This window comes from Octopus sinensis, linkage group LG19 (assembly GCF_006345805.1).
Source record: "Octopus sinensis linkage group LG19, ASM634580v1, whole genome shotgun sequence".
Taxonomy (NCBI): Eukaryota; Metazoa; Mollusca; class Cephalopoda; order Octopoda; family Octopodidae; genus Octopus; species Octopus sinensis.
In genome coordinates, this window is record NC_043015.1 from 37956889 (window position 1) to 37977124 (window position 20236).

The following is a 20236-nucleotide window of genomic DNA, read 5'->3' on the forward strand; positions in this document are numbered from 1 at the left end:
CTTTGTCGCTATCCTGGTAATGTGTATTTGGAAAGAGGTATCATCAATCATGTCGATATCCAGGTCCCTCACAGACTTAGGCTCTGGGATTGAAATTCCCTGTGGACCGGTGTATCCTATAAGTTTAATATTCAGTTTTGGATGCTGGTAGCGCAAGGCCTGGATTTTTTCAGCATTAAACTGCATACTATTATCCTCAACCCATCTGTAGATTGAGTCCAACTCCTGCTGCAGGTGTGCAACATCGCTGGGGGTTCTGTATTTTCTGCGAGACTTTCGTATCGTCTGCATAGCTTGCCAGAGTGGCTATCCGCGCATTTGCGGTCATATCAGAGAGGGCCACTATAAAAAGCAGTGGTCCCAAGACAGTTCCCTGTGGAACACCACTCACTATTTGTGTGTTCATAGAGATGGCTCCATTAACCACTACTACCTGACTCCTATCTTTCAGGAAGTCACGTAACCACACTCCAAGTTTTCCAACCATGCCGAGGTCACATATACAAATATATAAGCAAACATATAAATACAAACATATATATATATACAAATATATATACAAATGTATATACAAACATATATGTATACAAACATACACATACAAATATATATACAAACGTATATATAAAAACATATATATACAAATACATATATATAAACATTTATACAAACATATATATACAAGTACATATATGTACAAACATATATATACAAATATATATGCAAACATATATATACAAATATATATGAAAACATATATATACAAATATATTTACAAATATATATACACAAATATATATATATATATATACAAATATATATACAAACATACATATTCAAATATATATACAAACATACATATTCAAATATATATACAAACATACATATTCAAATATATATACAAACATACATATTCAAATATATATATATATATATACAAACTTACATACATCATACATATATACATATATATATATATATATATGTATATATATATATATATATATATATATATATATATATATATATAGGGAGAGAGAGAGAGAGAGAGAGAGAGAGAGAGAGACAGACAGACAGAGAGAGAGAGAGAGATTCACACACATAAGTGTTTGTGTGTGTTTAAAGAAAGATATATAAATTAGTGGTATTTGGTCAGACTATATATTCCGAGTTCAATTTCCTTCTGATTCGACTTCACTTCCATACCCTTCCATTCAAACATTATACCTGCCAAATTTAAGATACACTTACAATATTTAAAGGCAAAAGTCTCACTTAAAAATTCAAAATTATAAATCCCTGTGTAAGAAAAGGAACTCTAACAACTATCATTGGGGAAAGTAGCAAACAATTCAAATTGCTTCCCTTATGCAACAAGAAACGCAACTCTTGCCTGGCAATTGTTTCAATATAATCTTCCTTTGAAAACAATGAACATAATTCTAAACTAATCTATACCCAAATTTTGTGGTGCCGTACTCCAACGCAACCATTAAATGGGTGTTAAATGGGTTAAGAATCTACCCTTCTCTGATGGATACATTGAATCGTTTCCTTTCTACACAACAGAACTTAATAGTATAGGTTGTTTCCCTTTCTCCAATAAATGTCAATAGGAAGTAGATAACATCGGTTCGAGATAATTCCATCGGGATGACTACATTCACACACCTTTCCCCAATTCTGGAGAAGTGGGGAGGAAAAACTTGAGGATGGAAAACACTTCCTTGGAAAGAAAAGCTTTGTCAATCGTAGGAATTATGTATGCAAATAGACGGGTCGTGTACTTCGCAGATGATGGAGTAGTCCCTGATATGCGTAGGGTCAGAGCACTGATATTTACGGACCTGCGTTGAGCAGCACTCGTTTACATGTTGACCAATTTACGATAACGCTGGTCCTGGAACTTTTTCGAAGGACTTGGTTCAGCCAGGCGCAACTGGCATCCAGTGTCTGCCATAGCATTGTGACGGGTAACTTGGGTCGGTCGTGAAAGGGGAGCGGCGAAACCTGATGCCTTCCTGGCAAGTGTGTCGGCTTAAACATAGGTAGTGACAAAATAATAGGGGGGGGGAGAACCTTTTCCCCAGGAATTGCACGGTTCATTATATACATATTGATCAAGAATTAATGCTTGGGTAGAGGATTCGTTAGGGAAGTAGACCAGAAGCCATAGGTTGTTGAATATTGCAGAAGTGTGGTCTTCCGTGTCAGCTGCGTTGATTTGAACCTGCCGTTCAAACGGAGTTATCGGCGGAGGACACTCTCACAATTATACAAGATGACACACCTAGCGTATTTGTGGTTGTAGGTGGAGCATTTCCGCATGCGTTCCTGTACATGACGTCTGTTATTGTGTTTTCTGCAGTGACTGCAGGGGTTTGCGGTGAATGTATCACGGAGTTTGTCAGATTTATTGACCGAGCGTTGCCGCTCATAGTGCTTATATGAACTAGAATCTGTGGTGATTGGGTAGTGCCGGGGCCCATGAGACAGCTGGCTGAGCGTTATCCACTTTCTTCTGCCTCGATGTACTTTGGAGCTTCTTCAAATGTCATGTCTTACTTGGAGTCAACCATGGTGTCAAGGCGTATCTCCTCGTCCTCCGACACACTTACAAGAACATCGCGAACTATGATGTCCAAGGGGCATTCCACTTTGAGGTTGCAGACTGCCATTTACGACATGCAGCCAATATTCTAACGGGTTCGTCCCAATCCAGGCGCATTTGTCCTTCCTGCACACAAACGAACATCACATTTCCTTCACGGACAAATATGGACGTAATGTCAGTGAGGACAGTTTGCTCATCGCTAGAGGCCAATGCACCGAACGTTCATGTAAAATCTATTATGAGTATCCCGTTGCAGCATTTGAGAAGCTGAAAGAATACTTCGTTACACCTAGGTCCACTAGCTTGTGTGTAGTCTGAACATCTCAGCTCAAAGTTACCCACTTCTTGCTAGTTCCAGCTGCGGAGATGACGGGGCGGCGGAGCTTCTCGGGTGAGACTTTCATTGGAGGTGCCTTTTGCCAGGCATTCCGATGGGCAGTGACGTCTACAAAGCAAGGCAAGGGTTAGAGGCAAAACAGGATCAACTGCTAGTGGAAGGAGAATTCCAGAATTCGCGTACATTACAGTATCAAGTGCACTGACAAACAGTAGAAACAGTTCTGTTTCCTACTTCTTTAACCACCATTTCGTTACTTCTGAATTTCACAAACAAGGTCGAAAAGACATTTCAACCACACATAATTAACAGGAGATATCGGAAATATCTTCTCCTTATGCGGCAACGATATTATTATGTAGCCACTAGTCCATTTCATGATGTAAACATATCTTCACAAATATTTGTAACAGGAAATCACTATATCCTTGGTTAATAGTAGAAGAGCTACATGTTGCCTTCCTTGCTTTTATTTCTCCTATTGTAGTAGGGAATGGGGTATAGTTGAATATTTGTTATCAGGGGACGTGATATATAACAAGATATCTTCTACTTCACAAAACGAACAAGACTTAGTAGGAAAGTACAGAGATGGAGGCGACAAGGGGAACGACGATTAGCAGATATAAGACGAGCAAGGTGACCCTATGTCGAGTAATCGTGTACAAGAAAGAGTACGAAAAGACGACGAACCATATAGCCCTAACACTAAACCTCACGTTAAGACACATACATGCATGCATCTATACATAAATACAAAAATACGTACATACATATAGATACACACGCAATACTCACACGCGAACACGTACAAACGCCTAACACAAACACGTACACGCATACACACACCTTAACGAAAAAATACACTACACACACACATGCAGATATATAGATATATCCACAAACACGTGTGCGTGTATTAAAGAATAATACATGAGATAGTTTTATATTTTGTTAGACTTTATGTTCCGAGAACCAATACCGTCTGATTCGACTTCCCCACCATACCCTTGGGTCCATGCATTATTCCAGCCACATTTCAGATATTTAAATGCAAAAAAAGGAAATCATTTAAAAATTCAAAAATATAAACTCCTTTGTAAGGGAAGTAACACTAACATCTAAGATTTGTGAAAATACCAATACTTCTTTTCAAGGATCCTGGGTACTGGAAACTAAACACGTCTTTCCCATCAAGAAAGGTTTTCAGAGACCAGATTAGCACTCTAGTAAAGAGGGCCTTAACGGTAGCTATCATCAAGAACAAATGGTGGTTTGCCCTCAAAAGAGCAATAATAGCAGAAGCGATTAGGTATAGCAAAGCACTAGTCATAGATAAAAAAAGAGTAGAGGGTGAGCTACTTAAGAAGCTAGAAGAGGCAATTAGAAGCGGCATCGCATCTGACTTTTGACGCCAATGCCAGACTTGTTTGTAGACGTCTTGGCAGCGATACTGCAACTGGCAGCAAAACGGGAGCATCCCTGGTTTTGTGAGCCAAGGAGCCGTAACACTGCTAAAGAAAGATCTAAACAGGGGGGACGTAATAGATAACTTTAAGTCCATCACACTGCTTAATGCAGACTTGAAAATTTTGGCCAAGGTGTTAGCCAAGAGGTTGGTGCTTGTCATCAAGAAACTGGTTGACAAGACACAAACGTGTGCCGTGCCGGGCCTTGCATTCATGACAACCGCCATCTGATGCCCTACATCATAGACAGTATAGTTAAGGAACCTGGCATGGGTGGGGCATTGATCAATTTGGATCAATCAAAAGCTTTCGATAGGGTAGACCATCGATACTTGAAGGTTGTCCTCAGAGCGGCTGGTTTCGGTCCCATCTTCCACAGCTGGATAGCCACTTTGTACAGAGGTATCCATCCGGTAGTTCGCATAAATGGACATCTATTGAGACCTGTCAACATTGCACATTTAGTCCATCAGTGATGCCCCCTCTATTCGCATCTCTACGTATTGACTCTAGAGCCATTATTGTGGAAGCAGGCAACTCTGATGGGCATCCCGCGAGATTTAGGAAGCTGGAGAAGCGTGTCTGCATATGCAGACGACTTCACCATCATAGTGTCTAGCCATGAGCACATCGAGCAGGTCGGTGAGACACTGAAGACTACGAAGCAGTGACAGGAGCAAAAATCAACAGGGAAAAGTCAGTGGACTTGTGGCTCGGCACCTGGAGAAGCAAGCCCATGCCGTCCACCAGTGCCTCCGTCGTGGGACGCTGGACTGACGGTCTGGTCGAGTTGCTCGGGGTCTGGTTTGGTCCGGACCTCCTAATAGAGAAGACCTGGAATGAGATAACGTGTAGGGTGGTCACTCTCGCCTGGCAATGGGCCAAGAGGAAACTGTCCCTAATAGGTCGGGTAGGGGTGGCGAACACGCATATCGCGTCCATCATCTACTATCGCCTGACCATCGTACCTTGTCCCGACCCTACCATCACCAAACTAGAACGCATTCTCTTCCGCTTCTTGTGGAAAGGATGCATCTCGATTGTCAGGTGATCCATTTGCTGTCAACAACCGTTAAGAGGACGACTGGGCATGCTGTGGTTGATGATGCGCAGACACGCGCTGAGACTGTGACATCTCCAGGTATATGTAGACGACGGTGAACAGGTGTAGTCGCCGTTTGTGAGGCATGCTTTCCCGCAACTCATCTCCATGACCGAACTGCAGTCGTGGATCAAAAAGAGGTCGAGGAAGGGCGAATGGCACCGTGAGTGTCGCATTGCTCTCAATCAACGATGCCATCCCGGGTCGACCTTGAGCAACTTCAACACAACCAAAGCATTCTATAGGGGGTTATTGGAGGGGAGGTACGACGACAAGCTGGGGGTGAACCTGGACGTCGACGAGGAATACCTCACCTGCCTGTTAACGACGACTTTCAGGCCAGGACCCATGAAGAACTTCCAGAGATCCCTGGCCTGGCAGTGCTACTGAGAAGCACTACCCGTTCGCGATAAGCTGTACAGACACGGCTCAAGAAACACGGGGTTGACCTGCTCATGATGCGGTCATAGCGACGAAACCGTTCTGCACGCACTCGTGCAGTGTCCAACAATTTCAGACATGTGGGCTTATGTCGAACGACTGCTGTCACATGTGGGACAAGTCGGATTATCAGCCGAATCTATCGTCAGTACTGTCACGCCTCCTTCCTTCAAACGGGAAGGAAGAGCTATTTTCATCATTCTTGTGGCTATGGCGAAAGAACGTATCTGGGGAACACGTCTGAAAGGATTGGAGGCAAACATTTTCCTCTCTGGCCAATCTCTCATCAACTTCTTCAAGTATCACTTGAAAAGGAAAGTGAGAGTAGAGAGGCAAGTTTTGTATAGCGAATGTTTCAAAAAAAGATGGGTGAATGTAGCAAGCATGGCACTTATGAATGACGAAGCCACCTTGACCATAATCCTATGAACCCGGAAAAATCTAAAACAGAGGGTTACTTACTTGCAAACAAATATGTTAACATGTAGCATTACTGACCTAGGTTACAGTGGTCATTTCCATAGGCTTTTCTTTCCATGGATAAACCTTATCAGCTTCCCCCTCTACACCTTACATCATGACATTTCTGTGATACACGATACCTATTTATGGGTTTTTTCTTTCCCTTTTACGATCCCTTTTGATCGAAAAACTAACCCACTTTTTTTTCTCCTTTTTCCTCCCACAAAAGCAAAGCTCTACTTTGTAATCTGTCCCATCTGTGTGCAGCCCTGTGTAGCTAATAAAGACACTTATCTATCTAACTATCTTTCTACCTAACTATTTCTGAATGTGTTTGTATATCTTCAGACAGTATGCTTTTCTAGTTCAATGTCTATCTCTATATTTATCGATCAGTCTCATTAACTAGGTATTTGGTAATTGTTATATGTATCATTCTCCATAACTCAACTCCATATCCATCTGCCTATCTATCTATCTATCTACTTTCTATGAAATCTCAATTTTTAAAACAAACATAATTTTCTTATGGTTTCTTAAACATTCTGTAGAGCAACACTATGTACAAAACCAAATATATGGCACCCAAGGCATAACACCAACATGAGCTTCCAATTTGTTATCTCTTGAGGTCTCTGGGTGAGACTTGGAGCCAATTTGTACAAATGTAAAGCGAAAGTCAAACATAAAATAATAATAAACGAAAATACAAAATTTATCAGTTTTATGAAAATAAATAAATTTTACCACATATATTGAAGGAAATTACATAAGAGCTTCTGGGTAAACAACATTCTTTGTTTTCTGGTTTCAAGCATAGACAAATAAGTCATGCAGATTACCTACCCTAGAGCAACAAACATAAAGGTGACCATGAGAAAAGCAAGCCAGTAGATTTCAAAGACTGCCCTTAAGCTTTATTAATAGACATTGCAAAGCAAAATCACACTGGGAATTGTGTTCATTTGAACTCAAATGGTATATCTGTTGGTTTAGTTGGAATTCTTGGAATGAAAGCCTCTTCCCCAGAGACACAGCCATCAATGATGGTAGCTTCTATAACATTAGGTAGTAATGTCTTCACAATCAACATTGTCCTATTGCAAAAGAATTAAGGAACTCTGTTGGGTAATGGCCAGCTTGATTTTCATCAAGAACTAAATCTTGATTTTCATCAAGAACTAAATTGATTTGTACTGCTTATTGACACTTGAAATTTCATGGTTAATCCTTACTACTTTCTCATTTTTTGGAGCAAAAATTGCCCTTTCACACAACAATTTATATGATTTGTAACTATTATTTAAGTCTGGAAATATCCTGTTCATCAGTTCAGCTGGGAATTCACCATGATAGCAATATGAGCCAAACTGATGTCACCATTCCCATAAAATGGTACTTTCCCATTTCCTAATTAGAGGAGCCATGTTGAAAACTGTTTTGTATATTGGTCCTCATGTAATAAAGCTCACACATTAGTATTGAAGGAGAATTTCAGTACTTTATTCCATAAGTCTGAAGATTTTATACATGCTTTCATTTCATCATATCTTCTTTGTCTCAGAATGACTGGTAATGTCTGTCTGAAATATCCTAATAAAACTCATGCAACTCCTCCCATAAATTTATTGTCGCCTCTGATGTTCTGTAAGGTCTTACAAAGGGCTTCCATTGTACCTCTATGTGACATGGTGCATTCATCCAAAATGATAAGGTGTTACTGGCACAAAACTTCTAGTGAACCTCAATCTTTGCTTATGTAAAAATTAGACTTTCATTTGTGACCAGGTTTACTAGTAATTTCAAAGCAGAATGAGCTGTTTGTCCTCCTGGAAGAATGGTGGCAGCAAAGACAGATAATGGTACAGCAACTGCAATTCTTTTTTGTTGCCTTACCTTCGAGAGAAGCAATGTTTTACCTGTCATCAGGAGCATCAAAAAAAAAATTCCTCTCCTTTTTTCTGGTGATTGTAGAATTACACACACACACATATACATATACATACAGTATCAAACATGAGATGAAATGGACGAGTGTGAGATAGGGAGAGAGAGGGCAATTGAAAGGGTATGTTGTCATATATAAGTACATACATAAATAGGCATCATCTTTCTTGTATATATGTATGTATGTATGTGAGGGTGTCACGTAAACATATCTCTCTCTCTCTCTCTCTCGTACACACACACGTGCGTGCACACATATATATAGAAAAAATGTATGCATATGTATTTATGAAAACACTTCCTTCTGTAACCCACATTTATTATATTTTAAAATCTTTTTACAGAAACCCCAGTTTTCTGATACAGAGATTATGGACCTGAAAAAACAAAACGAGCAAAAATCGGCATTTCAAAATTTCATTTTCCCCACTTAGAAATACTTCCACCCATCCGTCCTCCCCATATTCTCCTAAATTTGTTTATTATTGTAATTTTTTTGCCAAATATCACCATTTTTGGATACGGAGGTTCCGGAAAATTGCCAAATATCAGCTTTGTGAAATTTTTTTTACTCTCCTTTTCACCCAACATCTTCAGTTTTTACTCTTTCTCCAACACTAACCCTAACTCTAACCCTAAAACCGTAACTGTAAGTACAGAAATGTTTTGAAATTTTTGTCCGAATCATGATGTTCGTATTTTTTCACATATTTAGAAGAAACATTCTTAAAAAAAAATTCTACAAAGATTTTTGTAAAAAATTTTTCAGAATCATAATCTACTTATTTTTCCATATATTTGGGGTGAAAGAATTATGAAAAAAGTTTAAAATGAGGGAAATGGGAGTGGGTGAGGTAGAAATATAGATTTTTGCCATTTTTTTTTTGTCAGAATCGTATTCCCCGTAGCCGAAAAGGGGGTTGGTGTCGAAAAAATATAAAATATTTTTTTAAAGGGGGTTGGGGGTTGGAGGGGGGGTATTACCCCTCCTCTACCCCACCCACAAAATTTATTGTAAAGTTTCAATTAAAAAAAAAATTAACCATCCCGCTCCTCTAGCATAAACGAAATCCTTTTCGCCACAGAGCATGCATTGACTGCTACGGTGGTGTGACGACGGGTGGACGACGTAGGGATAAGGTTTTTGGAAATTTTTTCCTTTTATCTTAGGTTTTAAAGTGTGGACAGCTCCATTCTGTCGTTCGTTTCTCTTTCTGATTTCCAATAGCTTTTACAATACTTCGAAATCAAAATTGGGTGCACATGGCGGAGACGTAACCCACCCGCTCCAGTACTTTAAATAAGCCTTCAAGCAGTCTATCCACATGTTAGAAATAACAGCCAATTCTCACACAAACTATATTTCGCACGTATTTTTTAATAATTTTTTTTTTACATATACGCTTCATATGACTTACAAGTCGACTGTGGATGTGTTTCGACAAAAATCTCAGAATCTACTCAATTTGATGGCCTGATTTTTTAATTTAATTTTTTTTTAACTAAACGCTTTGAAACTTCGGATACTGGTAAAATGTGTCACATAGACCAGGGTTTACTCTTAATTTTTTTTATAACATTTTGTATTTGTGGGCGTGTGATTTTGGTTGCTATTTTTAGCGTATCAAGAAACCAAGTAGAGGCTCTTTCATTGATAAGATCCGGATCTTTTCGCTTTGACCGGCAGATTTTAAAAATTATTTCTTTGTAACTAAACACTTTTAATCTTCTTTATAAAACATCTTTTTCTACCCCCACCCCCACCCATAACCCTAAAAACAGATTGAAATGCAATAGATCGATACTTAGGTCATAATTATGGGTGACATTTTCACGTGACACCGCCAGAAATTATTTTTAAAATCTGCCGGACAAAGCAGAAAGATCCATGTATGGATTTACGGCCAAGAACATTTCCAGATTTTCTATATATTTCTTAAACACATTGTCGAAGTTTATTCCCACTAAATTCCAACATGGCGGAGATTTCAGGTGTAAAAAAAAAAAATTAACTCTTTCATTTCATTTTGTCCTATTACTGCGGGAAATTACTCTGAAAGAAACCTTTGCAGAAAGGTGAGTAGATTCATTACATATTTCTTTCATTATGTTATCACAGTTTTGTGAAATTTGGCTCTTGTTTATAACATATTTTCTCCGTTCATTCGCACCATTTTCTCTTTTAGACGGAGGGATGAAATGGGGGTGGTTATGAATCAATTTAGGAGTTTCCTCACAGAAAATTTGAAATGAATTATTTTATATTCCCCATAATTTTAATCTCCATATTTTCCCGCGTCTATTGAAAACGAAAAAAAGGTAAAATTTTAAAATTTGGTGTCGGAAGCGAGTAATTAAAATTTTTGAAACCATAGCTTAAAGAATCTCCGTCATTGAAAACATTAGGCATCCACTGAAAGAATTTAAAAAAAGAAAAAGAGGTCGATTTTTTCGTTCTGGTGTACTTATAAACATTAACCGGTAAGATTATAATAAATTGGTGGTAACGAAGTCTGGATAGGAGAGAGAAAGAATGCAAAATCCTAATAAAAACCACTTTAGTGTTTGTATGTGTGTGAAACAAATAAAATATCTTTTTCGTACATCTTAAAAATAAATGGATATATTAATCCCTGATCACAGATTGTTGCATGTTACATAATCGTCAATAATTCATCGAAAGGAAGAAAAACATTTTCCAATAATTCTCATTTCTCCCCCCCCCCTCCCATTTCTGATCAAAGATAAAGGGTTTGCGACATCTGTAATGCTGGCCGTTTGAAAGGTATATATATATATATATATAATTTCATTAAAAGATAGCCATTTTCCTTAAAGTTACGAGGAAAAAAAGGGATCTGGTGAATTTTCAGAAAGTCTTCTCCCCACCTCAAGATTTTCCGTATGCCGTTTGAAAGGTATTTATATAAAATCTCATTAAAAGAAAGGACAAACTTGTGTAAATATACTTAGGACAAGCAAAAGGGTTTATTTGTGCAATGGTATACATATTTTAGCCTACACCTTCCTTGAAGAAACGATACAGCAAAGTATATAAGTTCTTTTATTCTATCGCCATGGTAAAAACATTTTCCTAACAGTTATGAGGGGAAAACATCGGATCTTGTGAGTTTTCCGAATTTCTCTCACCACCACATCGAAAAAGAATTTACCCACAAAATTATTTATAATAGTAATCTATGCCGTTTGAAAATTATTTTTATAAAATTTCATTTAAAAAAAAAAAATTCTAGAAGTTAGGAGGAAAAATCTTGGATCTTGCGAATTTTCCGAAGTCTTTACCAAAAAGTTGATTTTTTTCAAATGTCAGAACGAAAATTCACCAAAAGTAACTCATTTAGCGTGAAATATAATGTGTGTAAAACAACTCTCAATGAAATATTTCTCAGAAAATGAATATCAAAGACAATTTACCTTCAAGATAATTTCAGATGCGATTTTCTGGTCATTTACCTTAAAAACAAAAAGAATAAATACGTAATGGCGATAAATTACAAAAATGCATGTGGGTAAACGAAACGAAACGAATATGTTATGAGATTACAATTTTTTTTTTAAAATAAAAATGGATTCGTTTTAGGATAAAAGGATAATTAATTCAAAGTATTAAAATTCCTAGGCTTCACGGGCTGAAAGGGGAAATTTCTAATAATAAGATTAAAAAAGAATAAAAAAAAAAAAGATTTTTAAGTGTGTCTTAAACCAGTTCAAAGAAGACTTTTATCCAAAATTTATTTGGATGCCTTCAAAAATTCTTCGAAAGACACACACTGCATAATATAAAAATGAGAAGTGAAATTTCATCGGCAAATCAAACAGCTGCTGAAATTACCTTTCCATTCAAAAGCTTCTGTATTTGCTCAGAGTCAACTTCTTGCACAGATTCTCATCTTGCCCCCAACACTTCAACAACCTATTCTTTCAGACACTTGAATGCTTGGTCAATGTCAGGCTCTCTCCAACGTCCCACAATCAGGTTTCACTTGGGAGTTTTGATCTTCCTAAGTGTTTGTCTCTCTCTGGAGTGAATTGGGCTTGTCTGATCCTGCCAGCATATCTATATCATCAGCAGCATCATTTAACGCCCGTAGTCCATGCTAGTATGGGTTCGACAGTTTGACTGGTCTGGCATACTGGAAGGCTGTGCCAGGATCCACTCTCATTTGGCATGGTTTTCTATGACTGGATGCCCTTCATAACACCAACCACTCTGAGAGTGTTATGGGTGCGTTTACGTGCCACCGGCGCAGGTGCCATTTGCGTGACACTGGTATCTGCCATGACTGTGATTTTTCTTGACTGTGATTTTTCTTGGGTCTTCTCAAGCAAGACAAAGGTCTTAACCATTACCTCCATAAAGCCCAACACTCAAAAAGAACTCAGCCACTTTGCCTCCAAGTGACCCAATGCTCTAAAGGAACTCAGTCACCTTGCCTTTATGAGGACCATTCAAAAGGAACTCAGCCAACTCACCTCTGTGAGGCCCATTACTCGAAAGGAACTCAGCCACTTTGCCTCCATACGGTTCACTCAAAAAGAACTCAGCCACCTCGCGTCCGTAAGACCCATCACTCAAAAAGGACTCAGCCACTTTACCTCCATGAGACCCAATGCTCAAAATGAGCTTTGTTACTTTACTCCATCAGACCAATGCTCAAAAGGTACTCAGCCACTTTGCCTCCATGTAGCCCAATATTCAAAGGTTGGTTTTTTCCCCCCTTTACATGCCAGTGTATTCTGTTAGAAACATATCAGAGTACAAAGTAGAGCTCATTCACCTTTAGAATTACCAAATCACCAGTAGTATTATGGTATACTTCCAAGTCTTGGTTTAGGCATTATTTTTCATGTGTGAATAAGACTACATATTAGTGTTTATTAAATAGCTGTCTAAACATACTCATTCTTGACTCTATTTATTCAATAATATATATATATATATATATATATATATATATATCATCATCATCATCATCGTTTAACGTCCGTTTTCCATGCTAGTATGAGTTGGATGGTACAACCGGAGTCTGGGAAGCCAGGAGGCTGCGCCAGGCTCGTCTGATTTGGCAGTGATTCTACAGCTGGATGCCCTTCTTAACACCAACCATTCCATGAGTGTATTGGGTGATTTTTACATGCCACTGGCACAGGGGCCAGAGGAGGCTAGCAAACTACCACAATCAGTTGGTGCTTTTTACATGTCACTGACACAGGCAGCGCTTGCATCAGCCACATTCGGATGGTATTTTTATGTGCCACTGGCATGGGTGTCTTAACTACAATTTCCATTTGATTTACATTTTGATGAATTTATGCATCCAGCGGATCATGCTAGCTTCATTTCATTCAAGCCTACACATGTCCTCTCCAGTCACAGCCCATGTTTCACTACCTTGGAGCATAGCATTTTGCACACATGCGTCGTACTATCTACCTTTCACTCTGAGCGAGAGACCCTTTGTTGCCAGTAGTGGAAGAAGCTTTTTAAACTTTGACCAGGCCATTCTTATTCTAGTGGTAACACTCTCTGAGCATCCACCCCTGCTACTAACTTGGTCAACTAGGTAGAGGAAACTATCAACTACTTCTAGTTTTTTCCCCTGGAATGTAATGGAATCTCTTTTCTGATTATCAGTGGTGTCTATTGCCCCTGTGCATCTGCCGTACATGAAGCTATCTCCTCATTAATTCTCCTTTGATGTTACTGCACCTCTTAAGTGTCCATAGCTTACACTGGGTACATCTTATGGAGTTTCTAACTACACCTCTTCTACAGATTGAGCAGGGTCACCTACCTGAAGGGGTGTGTGGTGAGTTTACCTTCCTACTTACTAGAACTTTGGTCTTTGCTATATTGACTATAAGGCTTTTTGATTCTAAACCTAGCTTCCATGCACAAAATTTCTTCTCTAGTTTGGGTAGTGATTCTGCTATGAGAGCTAGGTCATCAGCATAGAGGAGCTCCCATGGGCAACCCATCTTGAATTCCTGTTATTGCCTGGAGGACTATGATGAATAAGATGGCACTGAGGGCTGAGCCTTGGTGGATGCCAATGTCTACCCAGAATTCTTCACTGTTCTCATTGCCAATCCTGACCTTACTAACAGCCTCTCTGTAAAGGGCCTGTACAGCCCTTATTAACCATTCGTCAATCTCCAGTTTCTGCATCAGCCACCAGATAAGGGACCAGGGGACCCTGTCAAAGGCTTTCTCAAGTCCACAAAAGCTAAGTATAGGGACTTATCTTTGGCTACGTATTTTTCCTGCAGTTGTGAAACCAGGAATATGGCATCAATGGTGCTTCTACCTAGCACAAAACCGAACTGCATCTCATCTAGGCAGACTCTCTCCCTGATTAGATGGGCTATGACCCTCTCAGTGACCTTCATTACCTGATCCAGCAGTTTGATACCCCTGTAGTTATTTCTATCTACAGGGGTATCAAACTGGTGGATCAGGTAATGAATGTCACGGAGAGGGTCATAGCCCATCTCATCAGGGAGAGATGAGATGGGCTATGGCCCTATATATATATATATTTATATATATATATATATATTTATGACCCTATATATATACCCTATATATGATCCTATATATATATATATAATATATATATATATATATAATATATATATATATATATATATATATTATAACATAAGGTAATCGAGGTAGTCAGAGTATGTGACAGAATACTGAAGATTAGATTAGTGCTCAATCATAGTTTAGCAACTATTATATCGGCCTATGCCCCTCTGCCAGGGTTACCCAATGGACAGAAAGACCGTTTTTATGACACCCTACTGCAGACCACCTCATTGACGAACGACAGGGACCTTCTCTTTGTGGCTGGTGACTTCAATGAGCATGTTGGACGATATGCTGAGGGCTTCTATGGTGTTCATGGAGGCTATGGTTATGGTTCTCGCAATGAGGAGGGAACCAGGCTGCTGGAGTTCTGTGATGCGAATAGTCTTATGGTTTGCAACACTAACTTCAGGAAACCGACAAGCCACTTGGTCACCTACCGTTCGGGCCAGCATACTAGCCAAATCGACTACATCCTTGCCAGAAAAAGGGAAAGATGGCTGCTTATAAATGCCAAAACCTTCCCAGGCGAAGAATGTACCCCACAACATAGACTGGTAGTCAGTGACTTTAGGATCAAGACTAAGAGGATGACTAGAAGACGACCAACATGGAGAAGACGGGTCTGGAAGCTTAAAGACCCTGCAAATGGACAGAGATTTAGAGACATGTTACTTGAAACCTTCGACGAAATAGAAGGGGGAATAGCTACACATGGGGTAGAAGATAACTGGGCACTTCTAAGGGACAACCTGCTGAAGACCACTGACCAGATCTGTGGCTGGTGCAAAGTCCCCACAAGACCCAAAATAACGTGGTGGTGGAACAATACTGTTGCCAGGGCTATTAGACAAAAGAAACAGGCTTGGAAGGACTGGAAGAACGGTGGTACCAGGGAAGTGTATCAGACTGCAAGAATGGAAGCTAGGAGGCAGGTGTATTTAGCCAGAGGGGAAGCAGATAAGAAAAAATTTGCCAATGTCCTGCGCCGTGAGGATGAAAGACTTGAGGTAATTCGTATAGCAAGACAGTGTGTGTGAGAGAATCGTTACGTGGTAGGAGAAAAATGTGTTCGCACGGATGACAGCTCACTTGCGCTAAATGAGGATGGAAAGAGAGAGGTTTGGAGACGCCACTATGAAAGGTTGCTGAATGAGAAAAATGAATGGGATAAAGAGAGTCTGCCGAATGTTGACCCAACAGAGGGACCAGCAATCCGAGTTGACAGCTCCTTAGTAGTTAAGGCAATTACAAGCATGAAAACAGGGAAAGCCCCAGGCCCATCAGGAATTACTGCAGAGATGCTCAAAATATCTGGTAGTGTCGGCTATAGCCAAGTCACCCGTATAGTTAACCAGGTGATACACGAAGGAGTCATACCCAATGACTGGTGTAGCAGCATAATAGTCAACTGCTACAAAGGTAAAGGTGACGCCCTAGATACAAATAACTACAGGGGTATCAAGCTGCTGGATCAGGTAATGAAAGTTACGGAGAGGGTTATAGCCCAACTAATTAGAGAGAGGGTTAGCTTAGATCAGATGCAGTTTGGGTTCGTGCCAGGGAAAAGTACTACTGATGCTATTTTCCTGGTAAGACAGCTGCAGGAGAAATACCTAGCCAAAGACAAGCCCCTATACCTGGCTTTTGTTGATATGGAGAAAGCCTTCGACAGGGTCCACCGATCCCTTATCTGGTGGTCAATGAGGAAACTAGGGATAGATGAATGGTTAGTGAGAGCTGTACAAGCCATGTACAGAGACGCTGCTAGTAAGGTGAGGGTTGGCATCGAGTACAGTGAGGAATTCAGGGTAGAGGTTGGGGTCCACCAAGGTTCAGTCCTCAGTCCCCTCCTATTTATCATAGTCCTCCAGGCAATAATGGAGGAAATCAAGACAGGATGCCCCTGGGAGCTCCTCTATGCTGATGACCTTGCTCTAATTGCTGAGTCTCTATCAGAACTGGAGGTGAAGTTTCAGGTGTGGAAGCAAGGTTTAGAATCAAAGGGCCTTAGAATCAACCTAGCCAAAACCAAAGTCCTAATAAGTAGGAAGGTAGACCAATTACAAACGCCTTCAGGTAGATGGCCCTGCTTGATCTGTAGAAAAGGCGTAGGTAGAAACTCTATAAGATGCACCAAATGTAAGCTATGGACACATGAGATATGTAGTAATGTCAAAGGAAGACTAACTAGGAAAATAGTTTTTATCTGTGGCAGATGCTCAGGAGCAATTAAACTCTGAAAATATGCAGAAACCAACTTCTACCACGTTCCAGGGAGAAAAGCTAGAAGTAGTTGATAGCTTCCGCTACCTAGGTGACCAAGTCAGTAGCGGGGGAGGGTGTGCTGAATGTGTAACTGCTAGAGTAAGAATAGCCTGGGCAAAGTTTAGAGAGCTCTTGCCCCTGCTGGTGACAAAAGGCCTCTCGCTCAAAGTAAAAGGCAGACTGTATGATGCATGTGTACATACAGCCATGCTACATGGTAGTGAAACTTGGGCTGTGACTGCTGAGGATTTGCGTAAGCTCGCAAGAAATGAAGTTAGTATGCTCCGTTGGATGTGTAATGTCAGTGTTCATAATCGACAGAGTGTAAGTACCTTGAGAGAAAAGTTGGACCTAAGAAGCATCAGTTGTTGTGTGCAAGAGAGACGATTGTGCTGGTATGGTCATGTGGCGAGAATGGATGAAGATAGGTGTGTGAAAAAGTGCCACACTCTGGCAGTTGAGGGGACCTGTGGAAGAGGTAGACCCAGGAAAACCTGGGACGAGGTGGTGAAGCACGACCTTCGAACTTTAGGTCTCACCGAGGAAATGACTAGAGACCGAGACCTATGGAAGTATGCTGTGCGTGAGAAGACCCGGCAAGACCAGTGAAAACAGTCAAAATCAAAATCAAAATCAAACCAAATCAAATCGGCTATCAGAAAGCAGAACCAAAATTGAGGTCGATCAACATCAGTGGAAATTGCAGCTGGGGTTAAGCGAACCATCCGATCGTTGTCGTTGCTGGCGCCGCCCCGTCTGGCCTCCATGCCGGTGGAACGTAAAAGCACCATCCGCTCGTGTCCGTTGCCAGCCTCACCTGGCCCCCCCATGCCGGTGGCACGTAAAAGCACCATCCGTTCGTGGCCGTTTGCCAGTTCTGTCTGGCACATGTGCGGGTGGCACGTAAAAAGTATCAACTACACTCACGGAGTGGTTGGCGTTAGGAAGGGCATCCATCCGTAGAAACACTACTAGATCTGACTGGGCCTGATGAAGCCTTCCGGCTTCACAGACCCTAGTTGAACAGTTCAACCCATGCTAGCATGGAAAACAGACGCTAAATGATGATGATGATGATGATGATATTTACTATAAAAATTTATGGATGTATTAGTGAAATGCTAATGCATGCACTAAAAATTAATATAAGCAGCCATATATACAAGGGGCGTTCAATAAGTAATGCCCCTGACCCACTTCCCATAGCAGTAGAGCAACGAAACTTGGCACAGTTTTTAGTCTTTTTCTACATAGGAACCACCCGCAGTTACGCATTTCTCCCATCGTTTGATGCGGCTCTGGAGACCGTTTTTGTAGAAGAACCCAGCTTGGTCCTCCAACCTCAACGTGACTTCAGAAATCAAGGCTGCATTATCTGGGAAATGCTTTCCTTTCAAAAACAACTTCATGATTGGGAAGAGGTGAAAATCAGAGGGTGCAAGGTCAGGAAAGTAGGGGGGATGGGGAGGAGTTCATAGCCATATGCCTGTGCTTCTGATCTGGCGACAAGCGAGTTGTGGACCGGAGCGTTATCCTGCAGGAGGAGGATGCCTTTGCTGAACTTGCCCCGCCTCTTGATTTTGATAACTTCTCTTAATTTCCTCAAAAGTGAAGCATAATAGGCTCCTGCAATTGTGGTACCCTTTGCCAGGAAATCTGTCATCACTACTCCGTCCTGGTCCCAGAAGACTGTGAGCATGACCTTGCCAGCGGAGGGCTGCACCCTTGCCTTCTTTGGAGGGGTGAGTCACGGTGCTTTCACTGCATTGACTGGGCTTTGGTCTCTGGATCATCGTGATGGACCCAGGTTTCATCCTGTGTAATCAGTCTTTTGAAAAATTTTGACTCATCTTCTTGGCACATCTCCAAATTCACCGTCGAGCACTCGACGCGTACTTGCTTCTGGAAAGGTGTGAGCAACCTGGGAATCCATCTGGCAGACACCTTTTGCATATGCAAATGGTCATGAATTATAGTTTCCACAGACCTGGTACTAATCTTGACCTCATGGGCTATTTGGCGAATAATTATGCGTCGATCTTCCAAAATGGCAGCCTCAACTTGACGGACAGATGCCTCATCAATGGCAGAAGGGGGCGACCAGATCTGGGAGCTGTTTCCACAGAGTTCTGACCATGTTTGAATTCACGATGCCAGCGTTTTACAAGGTCATATGATGGGGCATCATCACCATAAGTTACTTTCATTTCATCAAAAGTCTCCCGTGGTGTGCGTCCTTTCAAATACAAAAACCGGATCACTGCTCGATACTCAACAGGCTCCTTTCACACTTGACTCAGTTCAAACACCTGTAAATCAGAAACCACAATTAATTCAGAGCTGTAATTTGCCACTTACTCTATAGAGATATAAATAATTGCACATGCAAAATTTCAGCTAGATCAAACAACTGCAAGTGGGTCAGAGGCATTACTTATTGAACGTCCCTCGTATATGAATACATATGTAGTGAATCTTGCAGACATGAAGTGGATTCGATCCACCATAACCAAATTTCAAGTAACAGTTCAACAGAACTTTTCTCACGGTGGAACAATAGTTTTTCTGTGAGAGCAGTTTTACATTTGACAGATTGCCTTAGCTAGGCTGAAATAATGTATTCACCACTTGACCATTCTAACCTCTCCTACACCACTAAAAGCTAGAATTAAGATAACAGTCCACCAACTAAATCCATTGTTCTCAACAATAAGTCTACCCTTCTGGATAGTTATAAAAACAATAAACCCTAAGCAAAAATCAGTTAGTCACTTAGTGACAACTCAAGGTCTGTACATCAGGATGAGACGAAAAATGTGTCTGCTGAAAACATTGCTTATGCGGGCTTCCATATTTTCATTCATTAGTTTTGCGGCAGCTGGATGTTGAAATGCTGCATTTATGGGCTTCCATGGTTAGTGAATTCTTTGGTAGCTCTGTGCATCTAGCTAGGCTGCATTCCACTTTTCATGGCAAAGAAAAG